Genomic DNA, 11,637 nt, shown 5'->3' on the forward strand with positions numbered 1-11,637 from the left:
GCTAAAGTGAGTCAAGGCAGGCGAGTTTATTTGTACAGCACAATTCTAACTCGTACACAAAGTCATTCAAATGGCTTTACAGAATAAGAACGACATTAAAATCACAATAAGAACAAATAAAAAATAATCATCATAAAATTAAAACAAGAGAGAAGAGTGCGGAATGAAAACCTTTCAGCGGAGGTGGGGCCAAGTCGTTGTTTTGCAAATCTCAAGTAACTCTAGAGTCTTTGTCCTCAAGTCCGAGTCAAGTCCCAAGTCAAATACAGGCAAGTTCAAGTCGAGTGTCGAGTCACTGGCCCATAAGTCCAAGTCAAGTCCAAGTCGTCTGCTTTGAGATTCAAGTCATTTCAAGTCTTTAAACCAAAAAAGTATCAAATATAGCTTAGATTTTTTCAGTTTATATGAATTTAAACTAAATTGTACTTAAAAACTCATGAATTTGAGTATTTATATAGTTGCAGAAGTGCTGTTTTTTCCTTTTTAAATGTCTTGACAAGAGAGCAAATTATTACAGTCAAAATAGAAAAAAAATAAGAATTAAGAGTGATTAATAACAGTTATTTTGTCGTTTCATCTCCACTGAAATAGAAGGATCATGTTCTATGTAGTTCCTTCTGTTGTACTGTATTGTACTGTATATTACTGTAGTACATTTGAGGATACCACATCACAGTACTTCAGTTACATCCAAAGTAACAAACAGAGATGATGTGGGATGAACATGTGCCAGTTTGTTTCTTTAAAATTAAGCACCATATTTATTAACTGTAAAGAAAAAAGTATTTTCTAAAAAACAATTTTCTCAAGGCAAGTCTCAAGTCCTGAAAATAGTGACTCAAGTCTGACTCGAGTCCAAGATGGTAAAAGGCTGCAGATGTTATTGATCTGATGTGGTGATTAAAGGGCCCATGTCATTCAAAATAACTCTTTTCACATTGTATCTTCTGCACATATACAAGCACAGTGTGGGTTTACACAATAGTTCTGAAATCTTACTGATTTCTTGGAGGCAGCCACAGACCAGGAACTATGAAAGGCCGACTATTGCTCATCTCCCCACCCGTCCTGAGAAAGCACAGGCTCCGCCCTCCAAACGTGATGTAGCCTCTGAGTGAGCCGCCCTTCCTCCGCCCATCTCAGGGAGGGAGGGGGAGACAGGCGTGCACCCTGATAGTGGTAGGAATAAACTTTTATTCATCATGGTGATACAGCGCGTTCAGCCGCATGTGTTGGACCCGGAAATGGACGAGGACTTTGAGGAGCATGAAGCTCAAGCACCGCCTCGACATCAGCTGAACATTACTGATTGGTAAAGTATTAATAAACACTAGTAGATAAACTTATTATATCATGTACAATGCAGTGTAGAACAATGAGCTTATCCTGTCGCTTTTGTTTAGGTGTTCATGTGGGAATTGTCAGCCGATGCGGGGCGGAGGTGATGAAGCGGTGGAGGGGTGCGGGTACAAAGCACTTTCTGCTACATCAAATGCATCATAGGTGTAGCTGCCGTGTTATCCTTGTAGCAGGCTTTTAATTTGTTGTCACGTTGCAGTTTGTTAAAAAAAACACGCAAAATCAATCTAAAACCCACTTCAGCAACATGTACAAGGCCCACACATCACTCTTAGAAGACAGAAAGCTCTGAAAAGTTGATTTTGCATGAGACGGGCCCTTTAAAGTTCAAGTTTTTTGGCAACATTGTTCTCACTGCACATGCCCAGAAGTCGCCATAGTAACCATACTTGGGACAAACTTTATTTTTGTGAGGTCAAGTCAAATGTATTTTTATAGCACATTAAAGGGTTCATATTCTGCTTTTTTTTCTGATCTATCATGTAGTTTCCTCATCACAAACAGACCTGGAGTTGTGTTTTGTTTCATTCACACACGTTTAACACACAAACCCTGCAGATTTAGGTCCTTCTCTCAAACAGAAAACACTCTGTTCCACCTTGTGATGTCATGTAGTAAAACAGGAAGCACCACTGTGTTTTTAAACTCCATACACCTTCACTAGAATCATTGGGATAATTTCAGCCCTACCACTTCATGACATCACAATGAAAGGAGCGTTTTTTGTGTTGTTGGTTTTTTTTTTTACTTTGGAGATGTAACTACAGTAACGTCTCATGCAGGACTACACAAACATACACGTGAATGAAACAAAACCCAACTCCACGTATGTTTTTGAGGAGGTAATAATGTTCTAACGTGGCTTAAAGTTCACACGAGTCAGTTCAGTGTAATATATGTCCTTTAAAAATAACCACATGACCTAAAGTGCTGATCGTACATGCACGATGGAGCTGCACTGGAGTGAGCCACACCTGCGCTGAAGCTCACAGTGTGTTCTAATGTGCTGGCCTGGAAGCTCATACATTACAGAAGGTGCTATGAGCTGTATGCAAATGCATGAACTTTAGAGGTGCAGGAGACGGGTCACTGGACACATACAGGGATGAGAATAATATATGCTTCAGAGTAATGTATATGCATGAAGCTTAGGCCTGATTTAGTCCTCCTTTAGACCTGGTTTAGTTCTGGTTTGGTCCTGGTTTAGTTCTGGTTTAGACCTGATTTAGACCTGGTTTAGATTTGGTTTAGTTGTGGTTTAGTCCAAGATTAGTCCTGGTCTAGTTCTAGATTAGACTTGGTTTATTTTTAGTTTAGACCTGGATTTGTCCTGATTTAGACCTGGTTTAGACCTAGTTTAGTTCTACTTAAGTCCTATTTTATTCCTGGTTTAGATCTGGTTTACACCTGGTTTAGACCTAGTTTAGTCCTGGTCTAGCCTTGGTCTAGCCCAGGTTTAGACCTGGTATAGTCCTGGTTAGTTCTGGTGCAGTCCTGGTTTAGTCCTGGTTAGTTCTGGTTAGTCCTTGTTTGGTCCTAGGTTATTCCTGGTCTGGCCCTGGTCTAGCCCAGGTTTAGACCTGGTATAGTCCTGGTTTATTCCTGGTTAGTCCTCGTTTAGTCCTGGTTAGTTCTGGTGCAGTCCTGGTTTAGTCTTGGTTGGTCCTGGGTTAGTCCTGGCTTAGTCCTGGTTTAGTCCTGGTTAGTCCTGGTTAGTTTTGGTGTAGTCCTGTTTAGTCCTGTTTTAGTCCCGGTTAGTCCTGGTTCAGTTCTGGTTTAGTCCTGGTTCAGTTCTGGTTTAGTCCTGGTTCAGTTCTGGTTTAGTCCTGGTTTAGTTCTGGTTAGTTCTGGTGTAGTCCTGTTTTAGTCCTGGTTTACACCTGGTTTAAATCTGGTGTAGTTGTGGTTTAATCCTGGTTTAGTCCTGGTTTAATCCTGGTTTAGTCCTGGTTAGTTCTGGTGTAGTTCCAAAGGTTTAAGGTTTGTAGGTTTCTTGAAAAACAGTGGTTATTTTGGTTCATATGTCACTAATAAAAGCGTTGGTGATTTCTCTTGTAGTCGCTCTGTCTGTGTGTGACCTGCAGTGGCCACAGGAGGCGCTCAGTCTCAGGGGAAATATTTGTTTGTGGAATGTTTGGACTTGTGTTTAGTCCTCGGAGAGAATACACCAGAGGCACCCACGGGACCTCCTGTCTCCCACTGCACCTCTCTCTGTTTTTCGTTCTCTCTCTTTGTCTCTCTCTCTCTTGTCTCTTTTTTCCCCTCTCTGTCTCTCTCTACTTTCTGAGTCCCCCTTGCCTCTCGTCCATCTTTGCATCTCTTCTCTCTCTCTTCTTCACTCTCTCTGTCACTGTCCTCTCTCCTTTCCCTCTCTGTGTCTGGTCCCTCTCTCTCTCTGTCCACTTCTTGTCCTCTCACTCTCTTTTTTTCTCCTGGGTGGTTTTGTTTTCTCTCTGGTCTGGTGTCTGATTCAACAGCCAAAGAATCTTTCTCTCCCTCCTGGTTTGTTTCTGTTTATTCCCTGGTCTGGTTTCTCTCCACATGAAGAACTCTCTCTCCCTATCTTCTTCTTTCTCCTCTCCACCTCTTTCTCTTCTTCTTTTCTCAATGTTAGTTCCAGTTTTCTCCCTGGTCTGGTTTCACTGGGAGGACTCTCTTTCCTCTGCTCTCTCCTCCTCTCTCTCCCTCTTTCCTCCTGGTTTGTCTTTCTCTCCGGTCAGATTCCACAGGGAGGACTCTCTCTCATCCTCTGTCCTCTCCTCCACTCTCTCCCTCTTTCCTCCTGGTTTCTCTCTCTCTCCGGTCTGGTGTCTCTCTCCACAGGGAGGACTCTCTCTCCCTCTCTTCTTCATTCTCCTCCTCTTCCTCTCCTTCTTTTCTCATTGTTAGTTCCAGTTTTCTCCCTGGTCTGGTTCCACTGGGAGGACTCTCTATCCTCCCTCTTTCTTCTCCTCTCTCTCCCTCTTTCCTCCTGGTTTGTCTCTGTCTCTCTGGTCTGGTGTCTCTCTCCACAGGGAGTCCCATGAGCGGCTCAGAGCTGTTTGGGCTCCAGATGTTTTCATGTTTATTTATGATGTTGTTCCCATAAGTTCCTCACACACCAGAGGACCACAGCTGCTCTGCGCACAATACTCCCCATTAGAATAAACAGACAATGAAATGCTGCTTTTCAGGAAAACCTTCAGAACCTCTAAAGCCCATGTATGAAAAGTATATACAACAAATCTCATCTCATTTTCACTTCCACAACAAAGCTTTATGAATATCTGCTGTTGTGAACACACAGGGACACACAGGACATAGTACGAATGCACTGATATTGATACTGACTAGAGGTGTGCAAAAATATCCATATATCGTCTCGTTTCATGTGATGATACAGTATCGTGGACACCTGTATCGATGTATCTCCAAGAGTATTTTTTGGTATATTTTACTAAATTATATGATTACATTATTATATTATTATACACGTTTGACATTTTCACTGTTTTGAGGGTTAAATTGTTTGTGTTTCATATTCACTTTACACAAGAAGAGATTTTATAAAGACTTTTAGTATCACAGCCATGATTTAGCCTTTATTTTTTATTGAACCGTATCAAATCCATTTGAAATATATCATATCAAATCTAAAGCTCACTGTATCGAAATATGTATCAAATCGTGGCCTATATATCGATATGTATCGTATCGGCAACTTCTTAATGATACCCAGCCCTGTTTCGGTGGGTTGGATATTGGCTTCAAGATATTGGTTCAGCTGATACCCCGTTTTTTTCGATAAATTGGTGTAATAAAATGACTTACTGGATTATGTTGGCTCAAAACTCATTCTGTAGTTACTAGGGACGGGCATAATTAGTCAACTAATCAATAATTGATAATTAAGAATTTCGTTGATCACATTTTTAATCGCCAAACTGAATGTAGGTTGCTGCATGTAGAGTAAGGAGACGAGGCTGCGTCTGACACAAACACTGGAGTTGTGCCTCACAGTTTCATGTTTGGACTCTGGCTCCTTGGAGACACTGCACCACTCAGTCAGTGTGTTTACAGCACATCAGTGTCCTGGGTACGATCAGGGTTTTTGAGTATCCCAGTTTCATCATGGTGCATGCAAACACAGTATCCCGCTTACTACAACATAAAGTTGAGTCACATGCGTCCAAAAGACAAGCACTTTTCAGTCTTTCCATCACAACAGGAGCCAAAATAAATAAAGTGACCAACATAAATAAAGTGAGTGAAATGACATGAACATGAACCATCTCCATTGCAATAAAGCCACAGAACAGACTCACCATCATCATCATCAACATCCCTCTGCCGCAGAAAGAAAACTCATATTCCACTGAATCGTGTCTGTTAGTCTGACAGAATCTGACGTATCAGGAAAGAGCTTTTTTATCAGCACTTACAGTTTATGCAAATGAGCCATGTGGTTTTAAGTTTCAGTTCTGTAAAACGTAAACAAATGTGTCAAAGCTGCATAAAACACATTTTAATCTCAAACGGGCTGATGTGGCTCTACAGTGGTTATGGTTTATATGTTGTAAAATTGAGTTTATTCATGCAGATTAGTAATAGTAATAGTGATCATAATTTTTATATAAAAACGTTAATGATTAATCGAAAATCAATTGTTAATTCTCCTGACTAATCTAAGTGATTAAGAAAATTTTATTGAATGCCACCCTAGTCTTTATTTGGTTTGTGTTTAAAAGAAATAAATGGTATTTCTATGATGTAGTAGCTGTTAATATCAGATATCAGCGGATACTTAAAGCCAAAGGATCAACATCGGTATTGGAACAGAAAAAGCCAGATCCAGAAAGTGCATCCTTTATAGATATGAGCAAATAATCAAATACGCTTGTCAAAAGTATCGGCAATCACAACTAATCGATACTAAGGGTAGAATCAGCAAGTATCATGACAATACTAGTAAAGACAATATAGAAGAGTAGCAAAAAAGTGTGAGACAGAGAGAAAGAGAGATGACAAAGAGAGAAAGAGAGCGAAAGAGAGATTTTGATTTTCAACAGGCCTTTATTGAGTCTGTCAAAAAATATTTCTCGTTAAATTTTCTCCACAACTCGTGCTATTTAAATAAAACAAAACCGAAGCATTAAGGGAGGAGAGAAGGAAGTGGGATAGAAAGAATGAAAGAGAAGGCTTTAGAGAGATTGGAAAAAGGAGGGGAGAGAGAGAAAGAACAAAGAAGATGCAGGGAAGAGGGAGAGACAAAGATGGTGGATGGAGAGAGAGAGGAGGAGAGGGCGAGAGGGAGGGAGGGGTGTCTCATTAGAGGCAGAGCTGGAGCTGCTGACAGAGCACTTGACAGGAGAGAACACTGAACAGGACAGAACAGAGGAAGAGGAGAGAGCGGGAGAGAGAAGGAGGGGGGGTGACAACAGGAAGAGGTGAGGAGAGAAAGAGGAGAGGAGGAGAGAGAGAAAAAGAGAGAGAGAAGAGGAAGATCAGTGGTCCCCTAACCCCTGGATGGTCGGAGGATTGATTCCCGCCAAGACTAAGTTCTGCCAATTTTTAGATGAGAGCTTTAATTCTGAATAAAACTAATTTAATTCTGAATAAACATTAATTCCACTTTAAAAAGGCCATGTAAACACTTAATTCCAAATGAAAATGATTATTCGGAATTAAACTTAAATCCAAAGTAAGTGGGTGATTTATTCCGATTTTAAAGCTGAATTAGTTTATTCCTCGGTCATGTAAACGTTTATTCTTCTTAAAAATAATTCCGGTTGTTCAGCTCATGCTCGTTGTGTCGCCTTTCTGACGCGATCCGGGTGATCCAGCTCCACCGGTCCTCACTTCGGACTTTCATCCACGTCTCTTTGGATTTGTGAGTGGGATGCGGGAGTGGGCTGAGGTAGAGCAGACGTTGACTCAGTTTGTCTTCTTCCTCCTTCTCCGACACTTTTCCCTTCTCCTCCTGAGCTCACAGACGTAAAGCGTGATGACAGAATTCTCCACCTGCTGCGCAATTATCATCGGAACAGCTGCGGAAAAAGTTTGGATCATGTTTCTGTCTGTGGCGTAACGAATTTGCTCCATAACTGCTATAGCCTCGATGAGCTTCATTTGACTGCAGCAAACGCTATGGATGATGTCACATTATCTTAGTCCACTTCTTTATACAGTCTAACCAGAAACTTCAGATGATTTCAAGCTTTGTTTTTGGCTCTTATTCCTCAAACGAGAGAGTTACCTTTCAAAATGTATGTTAAACCACAAAGTGTATCAAATATGTAATGCATTTTTTGGACTATAAGTCGCTCTTCTTTTGATGGTTTGGGTGATCCTGTGACTTTATACTCCAGTGTGACTTATATATTAATATGTTCACACTGACAGCCTTGATCCAGCTCCACCAGTCTTGGCTTCGAACTTTCATCCACTGCTCTTTGGATTTGCGAGCGGGACTGGACTGAGATAGCACAGCCGTTGACTCAGTTTGTCTTCTTCCTCTCTTCTCCAACACTCTTTCCTTCTCCTCCTCATCTGACAGACGTAAAGCGTGATGACAGAATTCTCCAGCTGCTGCGCAATTATCATCGGAACAACTGCGAAAAAAGTTTGGATCATGTTTGTGTCCCTGGCGTAACGACAAACTGAGATGACAAAAAAGCCGGTAGCAGCTGAAGTGTGTGTTTTCTTCTGGCCGACATAAATACATTGGTGTCTCTATCCAATCAGAACCCTTCCACACCCCTTTACGTTGAGCGGAATTAAATAAAGGCGATTTAATATGTTTTCTATCAGTTCGGAATGATTACTTCTATGTAAACTGGAAGAAGAATATTTGAACTATTTCATTCAAAACAATTATTTCGGAATTAAAAAACATCATGTAGTCGTGGTCATTGTGTCCTTAGGCAAGACGATTCACCCACCTTGCCTAGTGTGCCTGTGATGTGTGTCAGTCTATAATAAGAACTGGAAAAGACACCCCCCCCTCTTTCCCCATGCGAGCTCTCTGATTGGTCAGAATTAATCACACGGTGCCTGTTTCATCTTCCAGATCTTATTATACTGCCATGGTCCCAGCATGTTTGTTCCATGTGGATAGACTCAGTAATTACACAGATATGAACCATAAACCAGGTCTACAGATGTGCAATCTGACACTTAAACCACAAACTCCACCTGAGAATTCTGACCTGTCTCCAGCTCTGGTTTGGACATCAACACTATAGTTTAAACATAATCTGTATATATAAATGGACATAGCTGAACCAAATAGGAAGTGAGCATGGGTGCACTTCCTGCTCCACTGACTCCAACTCCAATTCACTCTGTAACTTCTGCTGTCAGGCTCCTCATTGTGGTCTTAAAATGTTCGTAGGGTGAGATTATTTTCAAAATCAAAAACTGGGACATCCCCGATTTGGATTGGTTGGTAATAATAAAATTGTGAAACAAGTGCGTAATTAAAGAGAATTATTTTGCACTCAGTCCATTCATGACTAACATGTAAATCAGTATAGTCTTGTTTGCTTGGTGCTTTGGTCATTTTAAGCAGCGTTTCTGTATTTTATCTAAATAAAATTGGTCAAAAATTGTGACACCTGGGACATTTCTTGTATAAAACCAGGACAAATCAATGGTTTTGTATAAATCTGCTGGGACAGGGGACACATGGCTCAAAACTGAGACTGTCCCTGGTAGAGACGTCTGGACACCCTATATCAGTGCTTCTCAATTATTTTCTGTCACGCCCCGTCTCGGAAGAAGAAAACATTTCGCACCTCCCCACTCCACAGAACCACTACCAAACATGGACAAATCCAGTCGCCTACATACAAGAACAAACGTTTTAGTTTTAGTCTCCAAAGCGACTCTCAGGACACATGCAGCATGTGTTCGTCCGTATTCCTCGCTGCGCTCACCTGCATCATGAGGTGCTCCGCTCCTGTGTCCTTCTCATCTTTAAAGGTGATGTCTGTGTTATAGTTTGGGACACCATGCACCAACAGTGCTCGCCAGTTTACTGAAGCAGCATTCACAAAGTGGGATGATTGTTGGCAGTATTCGGCACTTTTTCGCGGAAAATATTCAAGTAGCTTCTGAGCGTGATTGGGGTATAATATCTTTAAACAATGTCGTAACTTATTTGGCTTCATGCTGTCCGCTACCAACATTTTTAGACACATAGTCCAATGAGATTCATTTGGTCTTCTGATATTCTATGTTATTAGGTTCTTTTTTTCAGACCTAGAGTGTTATTTCATACCTGACAGTTTCGACTGTTCACTAGCGTCTTCCTCAGAGTGGTCACGTGATGTTGCCGTGACGTGTCTGGTCAGCTGATTTAAACAGGTTTTGGCGCTGGCTTCCTACCGGTGGAGGCAGGACGACAGCGCCATCTGGAGTCCGACTTCCTCAGGACAGCATCCCAGGTGTGTGAGAGTAAAAAAGCCCCCTCGTCCCGGTTTACAGTCCTGTAAACCAGGACCGGTAGGAAGACAGCGCCAAAACCTGTTTAAATCAGCTGACCAGACATGTCACAGCAACATCACGTGACCACTCTGAGGAAGACGCTAGTGAGCAGTCGAAACTGTCAGGTATGAAATAACACTCTAGGTCTGAAAAAAAGAACCTAATAACATATTTTTAGACACAGTAAACACACTGCTCTCTACGTGGTAGTCACAGTGAAGCCGAGTATTACATACGCTTTACAGTTTGTTTTTTGCATTTCATACACACTTCTGCACTTTGTATAACGCTAATAGTCCCTGTGCACACTTTAACTATGAGAGCGTCACTGCCAACTACTGTAGTGGATGCGCAATTACACTTTATTCTAGTACGGAAAAAAAAAAAACATGTTCCTTGAGGTCACACGCGCACCCCCCTGGCATCGTACCTGCCCCACTTTTTGAGAAGGACTGCATTATATTAACCCGCTCTACATGATCCCGGTGTTTTTATTTCAATATTTTGTCCCATAACTTCCAGTCTCAATAAGTTTCATTTGACTGGAGCCGAACGTCACTGTACCTTAGTCCACTTCTTTATACAGTCTGTGCTCCAACCAGAAACTTCAGATAATTTCAAGCTTTGTTTTTGGTCCTTATTCCTCAAACAAAAGAGTTAACTTTCAAAAGTGTATGTTAAACCATGAACTGTATCAAATATACACCGTATTTTTCTGATTGTAAGGCGCAGTTTTTGTCATGGTTTGGGTGGTCCTGCAACTTAAACTCCAGCGTGACTTATCTTAAAATGTTCACACTGACAGCCACGAGAGGGCGCTCTAGTCTTGTGTGTCAGTGTCTGCTATTCCTGTTACTCCTGTACCACTGTCACTTGGCTCTACTGCGCATGTCTTCTGTAGAAAGAGCCTCTGTCCTGCTGCAAGTAGTGAAATATACATCCGAAAACAGTAATCGAGCAGCGAGAAGAAAGTTTGGAGTGAGCGAGAAACTTGAGGGACTGGTGGAAAGCAAGGATGGAGAACAAAGCTTCACAAACCGAGAGGGTGCGCCATGCAACTTTATTGGAAGTCACTGGATGAATCAATAAAGCCTGGACTTAACTGACAACCGAAACCATCCTGTCGGGATTCAGAAAGGCCGGAATAATTCTAACTGGAACTGATGCTGAGTCTGACAACAGCTACACAGAAGAGGAAGCAACACCCCGTTAACCTCTGGAGGTCGCTGAGGATGAAGAATTCAGTGGATTTAGTGATTTGGAGTGAGATGGAGAGTTTGGTAAACTTGTTCTGTTCTGTTGTTTATGTTATAGTTTATCTGAAGAACTGTTCATATGTGACGTTAACAGTCTGTTGTTCTCTGTTCTATTGTTATTACTAGAACTTGCCTTTTAAAATGAAATGTCAGTTCCTGGTTTTAGATTTTATAAAATACATTTCCTCCAAAAAGCGTGACATATTGTCTGGTGCAACTTATATATGCTTTTTCTTCTTCATTGTGCATGGTTTGGCTAGTGCGACTTATACTCTGGAGGGTAAATAAAATAGTAATAATCTGTCACAACATAGAATTACCAGTGTTTATACCTCACAAACTGTCTGTCTATTCTATAATTTTATGATGTCATGCAGGATATTACAAACAAAAAGTTATAGTAGATAGTTGGCAGTACAAGTTGAAAAAGTCTTCTCCAAGAACAACAAGTATTTATAACAAATAACTTCACAAATATATTGACAATAGAAAGTCACTCATCTCACCCGGCGCTCTTGTCAGTTCCCGATGATATTTTCTTAATCCCAGCTGTAAT

This window comes from Boleophthalmus pectinirostris, unplaced genomic scaffold (assembly GCF_026225935.1).
Source record: "Boleophthalmus pectinirostris isolate CB_2022bp ecotype Guang Dong unplaced genomic scaffold, ASM2622593v1 HiC_scaffold_2, whole genome shotgun sequence".
In the NCBI taxonomy this organism is placed as follows: domain Eukaryota; kingdom Metazoa; phylum Chordata; class Actinopteri; order Gobiiformes; family Gobiidae; genus Boleophthalmus; species Boleophthalmus pectinirostris.